Source organism: Macrotis lagotis, chromosome X, assembly GCF_037893015.1.
Source record: "Macrotis lagotis isolate mMagLag1 chromosome X, bilby.v1.9.chrom.fasta, whole genome shotgun sequence".
Classification (NCBI taxonomy): Eukaryota; Metazoa; Chordata; class Mammalia; order Peramelemorphia; family Peramelidae; genus Macrotis; species Macrotis lagotis.
Genome location: NC_133666.1, coordinates 173,724,134 through 173,737,218, shown reverse-complemented (window position 1 = coordinate 173,737,218; position 13,085 = coordinate 173,724,134). Strand labels below are relative to the sequence as shown.

The 13,085-nt window shown below is 37.2% G+C and overlaps 1 protein-coding gene and 1 non-coding gene across 10 annotated transcripts in view; one reads left to right on the top strand and one right to left on the bottom strand.

Annotated features, from left to right (window-relative positions):
• The window catches only part of AOPEP (aminopeptidase O (putative)), a 632,574-nt gene that overhangs the window by 465,241 nt on the left and 154,248 nt on the right, over window positions 1-13,085 (bottom strand). The gene's annotated exons all lie outside the window — the stretch shown is intronic.
• LOC141503604 (U6 spliceosomal RNA) lies at window positions 6,494-6,596 on the top strand. Its single transcript, XR_012472950.1, has one exon. It is a non-coding gene; the product is annotated as a U6 spliceosomal RNA (small nuclear RNA).

Below are 13,085 nucleotides of genomic sequence, written 5' to 3'. Positions count from 1 at the left end.
CTCTGTCATCCAAAAGATAGATTGTCTGGGTGACAAACATGCTCTAACTATCTGCTTCCAATCATTAGGTGTTAATATGGAGTATGCAAGAGTATCCATTTGTAGCTGGACTAAAAGTCATCTTGGCCCATATTCTCCCACTGTTTTCTAGAATTTTTTTTTTAGGTTTTTGCAAGGCAAATGGGGTTAAGTGGCTTGCCCAAGGCCACACAGTTAGGTAATTATTAAGTGTCTGAGACTGGATTTGAACCCAGGTACTTCTGACTCCAGGGCCGGTACTTTATCCACTGCGCCACCTAGCCGCCCCTCTCCCACTGTTTTCTTTAAATCTCTGACTGCTTTTATATCTAGTGGCTTATGTCTTCTAAGGTTTCTTGGATTAAAAGGATCTGGCTCCTCAATAAGAGGATATGACTGAAACTCAGCTCTTAGATCCATCAAACTTTCCCCCTGATTTCTTGCCCTTTCAATGGCTTTTTGTAATGCTCTAATCTCTTCCCTAGGTGCTTGTAGGGCCAATACTAGGCTTTTCTTGATAATACTTCTTTATTTCTTCTGCCTCAGGCCATGGATTTGAATACATTTTCCCTTTACCTTCACTTTTCTCAACACCTCCTTGTTCCAGCTTCCTTAAAATCAGCCCCATGGTAACTAACTTGTAACCTCTTCTGGAGTCCTCTGCTAGGGATGTCACCTGGATTCTCTTGTTTGTATTTGCTGGTCCTTATCCTGGACTCCACTCAGCTCCGCTTTTGTGTCCCTGTTTGAGTGCCATTATGTTGAGTTCCTTTCTGGACTGCCTTATCCTTACCCAGGTGAATACTGATGGGGCAGGAGACAAGGATGACAAATTCTCCTAGATCTCTACATACTCCATTTATTAAACCAAATACAAGTGCTTAAATATCCTCCCTAGTTCCTGATCCACTCTCACTCCTGTGGCACTCTACAATCAACCAATAAATAGCGCTCTGGTGCTAGAGGACACCAGGTGATGAAGCTTTACAGTACTCCCAGGCACAACAGTCTCTTGCAATATCCTTTTACCCAGCAATTCCAATTCTAGGACTATATCTAGAAGAAATTGTAAAAAATGGAAAAAGTCCTACAGGTTCCAAAATATTCATAGCAGCCCTTTTTGTAGCAGTAAAGAATTGGAAATTGAGGGGATGTCTATCAATTGGGGAAATAGAAAAACAAATTATGGTACATGAATACTATGGAATATTATTCTTCTATAAGAAACCATAAATGGTTGGACTCTAGAGAAGCATGGACTGGCTTATAGGATCTGATGCTGTAGAGCCAAGAAAAATCAACATTATGAGATGAACAATCTTGATGGAGGCAACCCCTTTTGGCAGTCCAAAGAGCTAAGATAACCATATTTGACAGATTATGGACTTTATTATCCCCAACCAGAGGAAGAAAAACAAAACAAAAATAAATATACAGCAAATAAAACACCCCTACTGAATCTCCCAATTACACATTGCAAGTAGCCCACTGTTGTTTGTCCTTTGTTCTTGAAGAGCACCATGTTATCAGGAAGGTGATGCCATGATTTGCCAATGAATTGGATTTAAGTAAGGGAGGATTGTGCAAAGTCTTTCCTACTATGGGGCCATTTCAGTCTGGTGGGCAGATTTTGAAGTTTTAAAAGGAAGATCCTTTAAACATACTAAGTGTGAGATGTAACCAAGAAATCAATATGTTCAGAAGTTCAAACCTTTTGTTTCCTCATTCATTTCATCTTTCAATATCACATATAATAACCCATAAAACCACATGTGACATTATCTAAATTCTACTGTATTTTTATTTACTTTGTCATATATTTTCCAATTACATTGTAATCTGGTTAGTCACACTAATGAGTGTTGGCATGTTAGATACTTCTATAAAGGAAAGAATGGAGAGAGAGAAAAGAAAACTGCAGGTGGAGAATTAGAAACAACTATACTGGAGAGAGGGGGGGGTAGAGGGAGAAGAAGAATCAGCAAAGGGGAATGAAAAGAAAAACTAATTAGTAGGAAGGAAACCAGAAGACAGCAATGTCCAGAGAAGTCAAAAGGGCATAGGAATGGAATGTGAGTTCAAAACTACAAAATACTACCAAAAAGATTAGGATGAGGACTAAGGAAAGAAAAGATTCAATGGTTTTTAGGAAGCAATATCAAAGAGCAGGTTCAGTAGAATGGAGAAAGAAGAAATCAGATCGTTACTTTGCAGGATTAATTGATAGTGGCTGTGCCTATGAATTCCAAGTTTAGGATATGAATTGTGAAGCATATCAAGTTACATAGGGTAACATATCACATATACTTCTTGTCCTAAATACCTTCTCCAGCATAGGGGAAGCACATCTCCTACTGACCAGGCTCCAATATTTCTTTCCTGCTCCTGCTGACTGTGGAACAGGTTTGCTGGGTCTCACAGGACGCAACATTACCCACTACGATAAGACTGGACCTCATGGGAGGTCCTAAAATATTCTAATCATCTATCTCCCTCAGTGGATCCAATTCATTCTTTTTTCTTTTTTTTTAGGTTTTTTTTTTTTTTTGCAAGGCAAATGGGGGTTAAGTGGCTTGCCCAAGGCCACATGGCTAGGTAATTATTAAGTGTCTGAGACCAGATTTGAACCCAGGTACTCCTGACTCCAAGGCTGGTGCTTTATCCACTACACCACCTAGCCGCCCCAGGTCCAGTTCATTCTTCAATGTTTAGCACATTCTCATCCTCATTCATTCCTAGCCCAATAATTCTAAAACCCTTGCTGCTGACATACAAAGTTCATTACTCAACCTGAACTTCATATCATCTATCTATTTCTCACCAATAGGGAAAAGAGCAGGGGTCCTAGGGTAGGTATTGAATGAGGAGGAAGTACAGAAGCAAGCTGTGTGGGCATCCTAGAATGAAGCTCCAGATCCAGTCCTATCTGCAAGCAGTGGAAGAACTAGATCAATAAGCCCAGATGAAAGAAGAGCCTAGGAAGCTGCCACTCAAATGTAGAGGCTTCCACTGGGCTGATACTTACTGAATCGAGCAGCAGTCCACTGAAGTCCACAAATCTCTTGCTTAGACTCAGACCCAGGTCACGAACTTTCAGAGCTCAGATCAGAAAACAGGGTTCAGATTCTGCCATGAATCATACTACTGCAAGGTGTGTGTGTGTGTGTGTGTGTGTGTGTGTGTGTGTGTGTGTGTGTGTGATATATAAAGGAACTGAAGACTTTTAGGTACCCAGTGCAAATTGTCCCTGAGATTTTGGAATAACATAAAATTCAATGCCCCAAGAAAACAGCAATAAGTCACAAGATGACATAAAACAGCACTAAGTGCAATTCAGGCATTCCTGCTAAAAGTATGCAGAGACTACAACATTATACAAAGTAAAGCTGGAAGGAGTAAACAAAGAGAATCAAGACACAAACTCAGAAGAAGAGAATAGCTCTAAAAACTGTATACACAAAGCTTCAAAGAAAGACACAACTTGGGCACAAGTTCAACTAGAATGTCTGGAAGAGATGAAACAAGAATTTAAAAACATAAAAGAATTAAAATGATTTTACAAAAGAAATGACAGAACTAAAGAAAAGAACTAAAACAGATAAGAATATTAGAGGAAAAACATGAAAAAAAGAAATGAGAGTAATGAAAAAATTGAAAAGAAAATTAAGTTTGGCATAAAAAGGTATAAAATCTTATCCAAGTAACAGACTCCTTCAAAATTAGAATAAAAAATAGAAGTTAATGATACTATGAGGTGAAGAAAATATTAAAATCAAAGACTTTAGACTTTGTTTTAATATTTATATTAATTTTATATTTAATATAAATTATATTTATACTTATGTTATAATACATTTATATTAAAATATTATACACATTACATATAGTCTCCCCCTCCCCTGGAAAACAGATTAACTAGAGATAATTTAAGTATTATTAAACTATCTATAAGCCATGACCAAAAAAAAATCCTAGACATTATATTTTAAGAAAAAATAAAAGAAAACTGCCCAGATCTCTCAGAACCAGAAGTCAAGGCAGAAGAGAATTTATTGGTCACTTCCTAAAATAAACTTCACATTGAAAACTCCCAGAAACTTAAAGCCAAAATCCAAAGGAAAAAATACTCCAAGCATCCAGAACGAATTCTAATACCAAGGGGTACCAAGGGGTCACAGTCAGGATCACAAAAAATTTAAGCCACCCTTATAAAGAAATGGAGAGAATGGAATACTATAATCCATATGGCAAAAGATATAGGTTTACAGCCAAGAATAATGTACTCAGTAAAACAGAGTATAATTCTGCAGGTTCAAAAGTGGACTATTCAAGCTTTCCTGATAAAAAGACCATAACTGTGTAGAAACTATGAGAAACATAAAATGTAAATATGAGAAGCAATCATAATGATTAAAGAAGGATGAACTGTTTACATTCTAATATGGCTTCTCAGAACACTATTATCATCAGAGGGGACAACTGAGGGAGTCTAATAAGACACTAGACCTGAGATTGGTTTTAAAAGGAAAAGGACAGGAAAAGGAATACAATCAAGGTGGGGAAAGGTTGAGGGGAAAAAATTATTTTACATAATTCAGACATGCAAATAGAAGTCTATAAAAACAAGGCAGGGGAGACCTCACTCTTATCTGAACTGGTCAAAAGTAGAAAGAAAAACACAACTGGGGGTTAGAACATACTTCATTCAACAAGGGAACAGTAGGGTAGAGGAGGAAATAAAGGAAAACTGAAGGAATTGAGGGAACTGGAGCAGGAAGTTGTGGTGGGAACTAAGTGAACTACACTGATTTCAACTTGTGATTCAATTCTGGAGCTAGCTCGGATTTCTTAATATTTAATTATGGGTCTAGTCCAATTTCTATCTTGTGAAAAAATTTTGTTCTACTGTGGAAATTGTTAGAAAATCTTAGTGCAATGTTAAAATATAATTCTGCACAGGAAAGCTGGACTACTTCTATCTGCTGCTTAGAAACCCTTAACAAAGGACCTACATTATATTGAACAGAAACATATTCAGATCTGAAGACTGAAGCATGGAATTTTCTCACAATTACATATCTCAAGCAATCCTTTTGTTTTATCTGAAAACTAACCTCATACTGGTCAATCAGTAATTGCTTTCATGTTCCTTTGAATGCAGGTGCTTGCAGGGAGTGAAACACCCCCTCCTTCTGAATTCAGGGAATTGTACCTGTTCACTTTCCCCTTCCCAAATTGCAAAGTTCCTAATCTTTCCTCCAATTAGAAATAATATTACCTAATATATTGTTTCCTTTTAATTAATTGGACTTATTTTTTATTAATTGTTTTAATGTATAAAAGTCATCTCCCCCAAATCTGGGATCTAATGCCAAAGCTAAGGAAGGCTACCAGACCCAATTTTGGGATAATTGTCATGAATTGGTTAATAAATTGAAATGCTCAGAAGCTCAAACCCTTGTTTCCTTAGTCATTTTATCTTTCACCTAACTATAGATTAGGAAAGACATTAATCCAAAAGTAGACTATATCAAACTTAGAGCACTACTGCTAAATGCAACTTAATTCTCAACTTCTTTACAAAGAGTGGGTAGAAATTAAAGAGAAGGGAAAGTGAAAAAGAAGGAAATATATAATTAATAATAATTTCTGTGGATGTCAATAAGATGAATTCACCTATAAAATGAAAGATGACAGCACAAAGTATGAGATACCACAATTTGGCAATATGCTGTTACAAGAAATATGCTTGAAACAGAAAGATTAATACAGAGTCAAAATAATAGCTTGGAGTAAAAATACATTATATTTCAGATAAAGTAAAGAAGGCAGAGGTAGCAATCATGATCTCAGACAAGGCAACAGCAAAAAATAGTCAATCAAAAGAGCTTAAGAGAGCGATTTACATTTTGAAGAAAGGCACCATAGACAATGAATTAAAATGAAATTATATATATATATATATATATACACACACACATATATATATATATATATATGCACCAAATAGAATAATTTATAAAGGAAAAGTTAAATAACTTACAGGCGAAAATAGACAATAAAAATTTTATATTGAACAATGGGGATCTCAGGTTACTCTTATAAGATTTAGATAAATATAAAGAAAAAAGTTAAAGATCAGAAGAGAATTTTAGAAAAAGTAGATATGATAGATGTCTGGAGACTACTGAATGGGAAAAGAAAGTTGTTTACATATTTCTAAGCTATGTGTGGTACATTTATAAGAACTGACTGTATGAAAGCAAGGGAAGTAATTAGAATTAATAAAGCTTCTACTCTGTGCTAGGTACTGTGCTAAAATTATTTTAATCTCATTGATATTAGGGCATTAAAAACTTCACAAATAAGTTGAGAAAAACAAAAATAAATAAAACAATATTTTACTGAACATAAGAGCAATAAAATTATATTCAATAATAGATCTCAAAAGAATCAATTAAAAGTCAATTGGTGTGCTCGCTTCAGCAGCACATACTAAAATTGGAACAATACAGAGAAGATTAGCATGGCTCCTGCTCAAGGATGACATGCAAATTCGTGAAGCATTCCATATTTTGGGGGTGGGGAGGGAAGTAAGATTGGGGGGAAAATTGTAAATCTCAAATAATATCTTTAATAAAAATAAATTTAAAAAAAGTCAATTGGGAAGGGGTGGCTAGGTGGCACAGTGGAGTCAGGAGTCAGGAGTATCTGAGTTCAAATTTGGCCTCAAATACTTAATAATTACCTAGCTGTGTGGCCTTGGGCAAGTCACTTAACCCTGTCTGCCTTGCAAAAACCTAAAAAAAAAATCAATTGGAAGAGGGCAAAGCCAAGATGGCAACAGGAGGAGAGCCTCTCTTAGATGCTCTCACAATAATATTTCAAAAATCATAAAATTATGCAAGGCAAATGGGGTTAAGTGGCTTGCCCAAGGCCACACAGATAGGCAATTATTAAGTGTCTGAGACCAGATTTGAACCCAGGTACTCCTGACTCCAGGGTCGGTGCTTTATCCACTGCGCCACCTAGCCACCCCTTGACTCTAAATTTTCAAGAGATGAACCCACAGAGGGATCCAGTTAGGCAATTCTCCAGAACACGGTAACCTGGAAAACAGTGGAAAGGCTCCCACTCCACAGGGTTAGAGGGGTGACCTGCTAGAGTGAAGGAACTTCAGCCTCCCAGAGGCAGCCCCAGAGTGTCTAAGAGCTGCAGCTCATGGCAGCAGGTGCAGTTTCCTGACCTACACCCTGGGAAGCATCGGGAACAACTTGGAAAATCAGCAGGGGACCTCTGCCAGAGTGAGCAGGTGAAGCCCAGACCTAAGGCACTCAGTGAGCAGTGGTGGTGGGGGCAGCCCAGATCCAGGAAAAGGAAGCAGGCAGAGCTGGTAAGCAGGAGCCCAGGCAATTGAGCCTTGAGTGCTCAGCCTACCAAAGGTAGGGGAGTGGAGAGAGACTTCTAAGGTCTGTCCTCTGTACCTGGAACAGGGCTCTGGGGCTCTGACCACATTCAGATCCTGATCACAGTCTAGGCCTCCCATAGAACAGCAGGGTCACCTCCCCCACCTCAGCCCCGTGGGGGTCTGATCCCATGAAGGATCAAAATACTCAATCTGAAGATGAGCAAGTACAAGCTCCTGCATCTAAACACTCCAAGAAAAACGAAAGTTGGACTCAGACTGTGATAGAACTCAAAAAAGATTTTGAAAATCAAGTAAGGGAGATAGAAGAAAAATTGGGAAAAGAAATGAGAGAGATGCAGGAAAAACATGAAAAAGAAGTCAGCAGTTTAGTCAAGGAGATCTAAAAAAATGCTGAAGAAAATAACATCTTAAAAACCAGCATAGGTCAAATGGATAAAACAGTTCAAAAAGTTATTGAGGAGAAGAATGCTTTAAAAAGCAGAACTGGCCAAATGGAAAAAGAGATAAGAAAGATCCCTGAGGAAAATAAATCCTTCAGATGTAGAATGGAACTGAGGGAAGTTGCTGACTTTAGGAGAAATCAAGATATAATACTTCAAAACTTAAAGAATGAAAAATTAGAAGAAAATGTGAAACATCTCATTGAAAAAACATCTAATCTAGAAAACAGATTCAAGAAAGATAATTTAAAAATTATTGGGATACCTGAAAGTCAGGAAAAGAGCCTTGACCTCATTTTTTTTTTAGGTTTTTGCAAGGCAAATGGGGTTAAGTGGCTTGCCCAAGGCCACACAGCTAGGTAAATTATTAAGTGTCTGAGGCCAGATTTGAACTCAGGTACTACTGACTCTAGGGCTGGTGCTCTATCCACTGTGCCACCTAGCTGCCACCTTGACCTCATTTTTAAAGAATTCCTACAGGAAAATTGCCCAGATATCCTAGAAGCAGAGAGCAAAATAGAAATTGAGAGAATCTACCAATCTCCCCAAGAAAGAGAGCCAAAAAAAAACCAACCCCAGGAATATTATAGCCAAGTTCCAGAACTCCCAAGTCAAAGAGAAAATATTATAAGCAACCAGAAAGACACAATTCAAATATTGAGGAGCTGTAGTCCGGATCACACAGGACTTAGCAGCAACTACATTAAGGGCTCATAGGGCTTGGAATATAATAATCCAGAAGGCAAAAGAGCTCAGAATGCAACGGAGAATCAACTACCCAGCAAAACTGAAAATCTTCTTCCAGGGAAAACAATGGACTTTCAATGAACCAGGGGAATTTCAATTGTTCTGGTTGAAATGGCCAGAGCTGGACAGAAAGTTTGATCTCCAAAAACAGAACTCAGGTGAAGCATAGAGAGTGGAGAAGGGTAAAATATGAGGGACTCAATGATGATGAGCTGCATGTATTCCTGCATAGAAAAATGACACTTATAATACTCCTAAGAAACTTCTCATTTAATAGAACAGGTAGAAAGGAGCTTTTATAGATGAATCACAGGAAAGAGTTGAATTTGAAGATATAATATATTGTAAAAATGGAGTCAATGGCTAAAAGGGAAATGTAATGGGAGAAAGAGAAAGGAGAGGTGGAATAGGCTAAAATATTTCATATAGTAAGATTTTTTTTTATTATTATTGCAATGAGCTATTGCAATGACATGGAAGAGGGGAAGGTGAGGGGGAATGAGGGAACTGTCACTCTAATCAGAAGTGGATCAGAGAGGAAACAGAAAATATATACTCAATGGGGTATAGACATCTAGAGTAAAAAATAGAGAAGAGGGACAGGGGAAGGGGGTGGGATGTGAGTGATGGAGGAGAGGGTGGACTGTGGGGGAGAGTGGTCAGATATAATACTTCTTGCAAGGGGCTGGGATTGGAAGGCCTGTCCAAGACCACAGGGCTGGGTGGTTGCTGGGCCTAAGGGGTGGTATGTGGGCTCGGGGCCTCTTGGCCCCAGGGCCAGCGATCAGTCTGCTGTACCACTCAGCTACCCTACAGCACATTTAAGAAGAGGGACAGAGTGAAGGAGAGAGAAAATATAGTATATGGTAGTGTGGAGGTATGAATGGAGGGAGTTGCAATCAGCAATGGCAATGTTGGAAAAATATGGAAGTAGCTTTTATGATGGACTTATCATAAAGAATGTGATCCATCTACAACAGAGCTGGTGGTGTTGGAACACAGACTGAAGCACATTTAAAATTTTTTTTTAATTTTATTTTTTTCCTCTTTCCTTTACTTTATTGCTTCTGAGGGTCTACATTTTTAGGGGGAAGGGGGCATTATGTTTACTCTTAAACAAGAATATTTTAGTAATGTATAAAAAAACATAATTTGTACAAGAGTAAAAAATATACATATATTAAGATAAAAAAAATTAATTGGAAACTAAGTAACTTCTTTGCTCCTCAATGCCATTTCCAGATTCTTTCTACCCATATCTTCCAGTAACCTTCTGTCCTTTTGTTTTAAAAATTAAAGATTTTAATACGAGATCAGGAGGAAGAAAACTAAAGGATACAATACTTAGAGCAAGCTCCAAGTTTCAGTTCAGACACCAATTAGAGAAAAGAAGTCTCTCCCCTTTGGATAGGGAGTTCACATTTCCAGTTGTTGTCCTCTAAAATCCCCAAGAAGAAACTTATGAGATAGGTAAGACTGTAGGATCCTTTGATCTAGTCATTAGTCAAGGACTTACAGGACTAGGGAATCAGGATGCAGAACCAGAAGTCAGGCATGGGAAGGGGAGTTCTCATGAGGTACTCAGTGAGAAGGTTTGGGGTCAGATGAAAGGAGAGAAAGCAGGTTTATTCAGCACTTATGACCAGGAAGAACTTGGGCAGTAGGTGATAAACTGAGAGGAGTAATTCTTGTGTAAGGATTGGTGCTAGAGATTTAGTCATTTAGAGGAACTTGAATAGGGCCCAAAACATGGTCAGGCTGGTCCATTCTCTTCATGATATTTAGTCAGAGGTTTAGTCATGGTCAGGGCCTGTTACCCAGTCTCAACCAAGGTAAAGCTGTTTCCTGGTTTAAGAAGTACCTCTGATTGATGCACAGGGTGATAAAGGAATACCAGGCTAAAGTCCTAATAGATTAATAAGGCAAACCTATTCCAAAAACATTTGAGTTAGGCCATTATGACCATTGTACAGGGTACCTTAGTATAAATGGCCAAAGGTAATTATAACCCTTCATTTTTTTTCCCTAAGCTATTACCTCTTCATTGTATATATTTCCCTATTCCCTATCTCAACCATTTGATGAATAAAACCCTGATCATATTTTACTCCAACTATCTGCCTCCTTTCTTCTACTCACACATAGCTGAATGAAGTTGGAAGAAATCATGAAACTTCTGAAAACTGAGTCTTCTACAAAATTGTATTACATAATCTAACTTGAACCTTCACTACAACAAGGTAATTCCTCTTCTCACTTTCAATTCACAATCCCATTCTCCACAGCAATTATTCCAATCACTACTCAAGTCTTCCACAGCAGTCCCTCTCTCCACTCTTGACTGAAGGCCTCATGTCATTAAAAAACAAAACAAACAACTGAGGCTGTTCATTCCATCTTATCTCCTATCATTCAGGGATCCTCTTCACTAACCTCTTCCTTACTCTGATCTCTGCTGAAGAGGTGGCCCTTCTCTTTGCCAAGGAAAAATCCCTCTACATAGACCCTTGATTCCATTAGCTCCATCTTCTTCAGCAGGTTAGCCCCATTATCACCTCCATTTTTTCTCTTATCTTCAATCTCCTATCTCTGATACCTTCTTTGCTACCTGAAAACCTCCCTAGGTCTTCTACATCCTTAAAAAAATTTCAGCTGATCCTATCATCCCTGCTAGCTATCCAATATCATCTCTCCTCCCCTTTACAGCTAAACTCCTCAGAAAAGTTCTTTATACTAGGTGCCTTCATTTCCTTTCCTTTTTCCTCTAAAAACTCTTTGCAGACTGACTTTAAACTTTCTTATTCAAGTGAAAGTGCTCTCTCCAAAGTTATAAAAAATACTTGAATTGACAATATTTCATATATAGCATATATGTAAGATAGAGCACTGGAAAAAATAAAATACTATTAGCTGGAAAAAATTAAGAGACAGCATCAAAACACACACACATGCACACACATCACCCCCATTAAAATGTAAGCTTCTTGTGCGAAGTGATTTTTTACACTTTGTATTTATATTTCCAGTGTTTAGCACAAAGTAAGTACCCAATGATACTTCCTGATTTGGTGGATGTCAGGAAGTAAAAGTCCTGGAGATGTAAAATGGAGGGTCATATATGGCGATCAGCTGGACCAAAGAATATAAGAAAAGTTATAATAATGAATAAGATTGGAAAGGGAAGTAGGATAGAATTTTATTTGAAAATAGCTATAAGTTTTTCTACCCAGAAGTGATAGACATAGTCTGACCAAGATAAAATACAATAAGAGTACTACTTCACTATTTCTGGAGATTCTTAATTCAGATTAAGATCAAAATAAGAATTATATCCTTAACTCACACTGAGTTAACTAATCCTTTTTTTCCACTAACCCCTAAGACATAATCTTAATAATCAACCCAAATCTCACTGATAACTTCAACTCCTTTGAGCCTTTTCAAAATCTAGAAATTCTAACTTTTATCATTTTTGCTGCTTTTTTTTATTTTATCTAAATGTCCATGCCTCATTTAAATAAAGAAAATGTTTTTTAAAAGTGTCAAAGTGCTTAACATAGTAGAAGAATTTCCTGGTGGTTAGTGAATATTATATTTCTGTTCATAAAGTTCAATAGAATAAATAGAGTTTGGACTTTATCAGTCTCACAAATGATTTATTTACTAAAATGTTCAGGCAGAGTGGGTTTCATGGGGTTGATCTTGGAGAAGAAATGTTCTTTCTTTAATTTAATCCACATTTAGAGTGATCAAAAGTTCAGTGACCAATAAATATTCTGGCCAAATTTCTGGACTCCAGATGAAAATTTTAGGCAAGAAAAAACCTGTAGCATATTAGACTCCCTGTAAAAGTTACATTTATGTGAAATGATCTGGTGGTCTTAGGAAGGGGTGAAGTGGTGGGAGGAACAAGGCAAAGAAGACCAGATGTGAATATAATCAGAAACAACACTAAACTTGGCACTAAAGGATACCTTTGTTAGAAAGAGTAGCAAGGAATCAAGGATTTTGTGAATAAAAATATGCCATCAGAAACTTCTAAAAGAAATCTTTGAAAAACAGAATAGAAATGGGACTAAGCAAATGTAAACTCTAGCACATTTTAGTGAAGAGAGATAGATCAATAAATGATCTTAGAATTAGATGATATAATAGGTATCATCTAGGCCAGATGTTTCTAACCCGCAGCCCTTGGATCACATGTAGCCCTCAAAGTTCATTCATTATATTTTATTATTATATTCATTGGTAATATGGATTACATTGTAGTTATAAATAAATAATAAATTCTATATATGACACTTGACAAGTTTTTGCTGGGCAATGTGGCCCAGAGAAGCTAAAAGATCAGACATTTATGATCTTGTTTTTATTGACTATGATTAAAACAAGGAAATCAAGAACCAAGGAGCTACAGGGCTACCATTTTTAGCTATGCCACACTTCTCTAC